This window comes from Berghia stephanieae, chromosome 5 (assembly GCF_034508935.2).
Source record: "Berghia stephanieae isolate SIO BIC M18660-M18661 chromosome 5, UCSD_Bste_1.3, whole genome shotgun sequence".
Classification (NCBI taxonomy): domain Eukaryota; kingdom Metazoa; phylum Mollusca; class Gastropoda; order Nudibranchia; family Aeolidiidae; genus Berghia; species Berghia stephanieae.
The window spans coordinates 16328825-16333824 of NC_088364.1; the positions used below are offsets into that span (position 1 = coordinate 16328825).

The 5000-nt window shown below is 38.4% G+C and overlaps 1 pseudogene across 1 annotated transcript in view; it reads right to left on the minus strand.

Annotated features, from left to right (window-relative positions):
* The window catches only part of LOC144972489 (solute carrier family 22 member 7-like), a 33003-nt pseudogene that overhangs the window by 10330 nt on the left and 17673 nt on the right, over positions 1-5000 (minus strand). The window contains exon 2 of the transcript XR_013645364.1: positions 4749-4812. The product of XR_013645364.1 is annotated as a solute carrier family 22 member 7-like (transcript). The remainder of the gene's footprint in view (positions 1-4748; positions 4813-5000) is intronic.

Sequence of the window (5000 nt, forward strand, 5' to 3'; positions counted from 1 at the left end):
ATTGAAGAAAATGTGAAAAGCGCTGGATAAAAGTAATATAACTGAAAAAGTACCACCACCACCACCTCCACTACTACTACTACTACTACTACTACTACTACTACTACTACTACTACTACTACTACTACAGTCCACTCCGGATAATCGCAACACCCTGGGATCAGCAAAAATGTTGCGATTAACTGAAATTGCAATTAATCAAAGCTTAGTTTCCAGTCCACTATTTTACACATAGACGTCTATATTGTAAACTCAAACCAGTTGTGGTAAACATTGTTCTTATTCCACTATAGACTGAGCAATATGGTTGAAATAAAAAACATTTGGTATCCCTGTTTTGATTTTGTCAAGAAAAGGCAGCTGTGATGTGAGTCGAATCTAATTCAGATTTGATTCACTTACACTCTTTTGTTTTCAACCCTTGTAAGTCAAAGGGATTAACCGTGATGAGAGACAATGCGCTTTCATCAAACTCGTTGGTCACAATGTTCAATTAAATCCCAAAAACAAAGGATATCGCCCGGTCTCTCTTTACAACTGTCATTGTCTATCTTTTGTAAAGACTATACCCACCACCTCGCCTCTTATTTCAACGCCACAGATGACATCACAAAGCCATACTGCAAAGCCCGCCCTCTTTTGTCTCTAATAAAGTGGTGACGCATTACTATAACATTAAATCCAGCTCACTCTCAATTTATCAACTTTTCACGATTTCATCCATGATGAAATTTAAACATGGTATTTTGTTTGATTGATTTCTTGAATTAACCACTCTTTGAGGGTGAATATCTTTTTTTTGCGATTAACCCAAGTATGTTGCAATTAACCTGTGACTTTTAAATAGAATTCATTCCGTTTCTTGTGGAAATGTTGCGATTATCCGAAAGTTGCAATATAGACTGTAATAGTAGTAGTAGTAGTAGTAGTAGTAGTAGTAGTAGTAGTAGTAGTAGTAGTAGTAGTAGTAGTTAGTAGTAGTAGCAGTAGTAGTAGTAGTAGTAGTAGTAGTAGTAGTAGTAGTAGTAGTAGTAGTAGTAGTAGTAGTAGTAGTAGTAGTAGTAGTACAGGAGCGGTTGCTGGCTGCTTATTTAAGGCGGCATGGATCGAAAACATTCTCTCACCGTACTCAGGTGTAAAATGAGTACCTGACCGGAAGCAGTTTTGTGTATTGGAGGAAAATGTTATCTCTCCCAACAGGCATCATGTCTCGTCTTCATGTTGCTATTGGCTCAGGAGCACTTTTTAAGTGTCTTGAGCTCACAGTGGATATTGCGCAATATCAATGTTCTAGTGGGTTATTTTAGAATGTGTGTTTATTGTGTGTGTAAAAAAAAAAAGGGGGGGGGGAATGTGTGGTTTGAATGTTAAAGAGATGTACTCACGTAACTGGCATTTGCGATGGGCATAATATGCTCTATATTATATTATGTAAAAGTAAAAGAGGTCCATTTGTCGATTTTCGTCTAGAGAAAAAATTGTATATCACCCGATCATTGAAGTCTATAGATCCTTTCATATTTGTTTCGGTATGGATTGCGATACACGTCTGTTCATTGAGATTTGTGAATATCATTTTTAAAAAAAGAACATGACAACAGCACTTAGACTGCCATATAAAATTTCTTCCTTCGAATATCAACTGTGATAACAGTCATTAATAGAAGGAATATATAGTAAATCCAACCTCAATCTACTCCAAAGACAATAACAACAAGTTGAACTGCTGTGTGTGTCGGGTTAATGGACTGGGATTCTTATTTATAGCATCATGGGGCTCTACTCGGTGAATGATTTGTGCAATATTTGTATTGATGAATAAAATCCATTTGAGCAAAACGAATAGCATAAGATCTATATCTATTGACATTTTCTTCAACCTTATCGTTTGATTACAACTACAACAAACCTTCCAATGATAAAACTGATATGATTTTGTTTTCTCCCAAGCCAGACCCCAAGGTGTGCAAAACTAAATTTGCCGGCCTGACCTAGTTATTTTAGCAGTAAAGAGTATCAGTTAAATCACTGTGGTGGGAAGTGGATAACAGTGGTTTTAAAACAGAAGAAAACAGTCTTTTATATAAATACTTGGGCGACCTGTTGACTTTTTGGCTCATGGTACCCCCCATACCTCACCCTCAGCTCATTGTCGCACGTCATCTCGCCTCGCGTGGGGCAACAAGAAAAAGAGAGCCGTCTGTGATGATGCATAACCTTCGTACAGTAGGTAGGCTACAAGTACCTGAGATGCGCGAGTGTTAACGAAAAGCAGCATATGCAAAAATTGAGACGAAAAGCAGCATCTGCTAAATTTGAAAAATATCTTCTTCTAGGTTCCATGCCTGGTCCAGGCTTCGGATACTGCATGAATTATCTCTCTCCATTCCTCCCTGTCTCTTGCTTTTTCAAACAGCTCTTGGATTGTTAGGTTGGTGAAGCCCTTCTGTTGGTCTATGAGTGTTTTTCTTTGTCTCCCCGGGCGCGTTTACCAGGTTTTTTCCACAACTTGCCAGGTATTCATTCTTATCTTTCCTTACTATGTGTTCGAAAAAGGATAGTTGTCGACCGCTATTAAGGGCATTAGTTTCCTTTGTTGGTATGTTTGTTTTAGCACTTCTTCGTTCGTTTTGTGTGCAGTATACGATATTCTCTGCATCCTTCTCAAACACCACATTTCAAAAGCTTCAATGTTCTTTTGTGTTTCTGCATTTGTAGTCCAGTTTCGCATCCGTATAACAAGATTGGCCACACGTAGCAGTTCAAGACTCGGAATCTAATCCCAAACGACATCTGTTTGTTTTTCAAAATGTTTCCGAGGTCCATGAAGGCCTGTTTGGCTTGAGTTATTCTTGCTCGTATGTCTCGGTTACATCTTCCATCTGTTGTCACTATTGAACCTAGGTATTTAAAACTTTCTACGTTGGTAAGTTGCTCGCCGTGAATCGTTATATTGCAGGTGTTGTTGTTTTCGGGGTTTTTCTGTATTACCATGCATTCCGTTTTGGTGATATTCACTTCCATTCCCTTGGCTTCACTATCTGCTACCACTTTGTCAACAGTCTTTTGAAGTTGGATTTCTGATGTTGCAAAGAGTACCATATCGTCTGCGTATCTTATATTATTTATGTTGTGACCTCCTACTTTTATTCCCTCCATATTAGTTATGCCCCTCATGATTGTTTCTTGGTATAGATTAAACAGATCTGGTGAGGCAACACACCCTTGACGGACTCCTTTCTTAATAGGAATGGAATTTCCTTTAGAGTTTCCGATTTTGATAGATGCCTGCTGGGTGTAGTATAATGTTTGCATGAGTCTGAGGTCTTTCTCATCAGCGCCAATGGAGTGCAGTTGTTTTAGTATTTCTTCGTGGCGCACTCTATCAAAATATAGGGCGGCATAAAACAACTTCGCTCAATAGACCAACCGCCAGTGTAGTAGTATCTAGTAGTAGTAGTAGTAGTAGTAGTAGTAGTAGTAGTAGTAGTAGTAGTAGTAGTAGTAGTAGTAGTAGTAGTAGTAGTAGTAGTATGAATTTGTGGTCTCGTGACATGACACTCGCCTCAGGACCAGAACATACCGACTTCGAGCGCCGATCTGAGCGGCGCAAAGTTGAGTCTTCATTTTCTCACCGTACTCGGATGCAAATACACGTCATGTCTCATCTTACATGTTAAGTGTTGATGTTCGCCCCTTGTAACGAGCCGTCAGGACGTTAAGTGGATATGTCGCTATAGAAATATATTTTAGTAACAGTAGTAGTAGTAGTAGTAGTAGTAGTAGTAGTAGTAGTAGTAGTAGTAGTAGTAGTAGTAGTAGTAGTAGAGTAGTAGTAGTAGTAGTAGTAGTAGTAGTAGTAGTAGTAGTAGTAGTAGTAGTAGTAGTTTAGTAGTAGTAGTAGTTTTAGTAGTAGAGTATAGTAGTGTTAGTGTAGTAGTAGTAGTAGTAGTAGTTAGTAGTAGTAGTAGTAGTAGTAGTAGTAGTAGTAGTAGTAGTAGTAGTAGTAGTAGTAGTAGTATAGTAGTAGTAGTATGTATGTAGTAGTAGTAGTAGTAGTAGTAGTAGTAGTAGTAGTAGTAGTAGTAGTAGTAGTCGTCGTCGTCGTCGTCGTAGTAGTCTCCCTCTGGTTCTCGTTTTCGACGTCGTCATTTAATTTTGATTATGTCTTCTTCTTCGTCTTCTTATCCATTTCCCCCTCCTCTCCATCCTCCCCCTTTTTTTACTCATCGTCTACTTCCTGCTCTTTTTCATCTTCTACTCCCTTTCCACAACCTTTCTTTTGCTTATTCTGTTTCTTTTAATATATCTTATCATTGCTGTATAGATCTATCTTCTACTTCTTCTCCTCCTTCCTCTCCTCTCCGTCCTCCTCCTCAGTTTTTTTTTCTGCTTTCTCCTCCTCCCTTTTCCTAACCGTCTACTTTCTCATTTTTTTCATCTTCCCCAACCGTTCTTTTACTTATTGTTTCTTTTATATCTTACGATTGCTGTCTCAATCACAATCAACTGAAATACAACCCCAATCACCATATCACCCTCAGCACCACGATCGACATTGATATCCACGGAGACCCTATTTTACGTGACAGTGAGGTAATAAGGTTATATCACTTTATATAGGCTTATCGGCTAATATCATCATCATCATCAGCTGATGCAGCAGCAACATCTAATCGCCATTAATCAAAACTTGCCGTACCTCAATCTACTCTAATCACTATGGAAAGAAAAAAAAAAAAACTTACCGTCTTTCTCCATGATATCCACAAAGCCTGTGTTGATCCGGTTTATCTATCTAGAACAACCGTGCTGAAATTAAAACGAATATGGGTCATCGCATTATGCCATTTATTATTATTAATATTATCAATGTATTCCCACAACCGCTAAATGAATCACAGCACAGATCTCAACACAACCAAGTCTCATACTTGACCGCTTAACCAATTATTATTAATTACACACCGAGACCCTTTCTCTATGGTCTACTACTATTA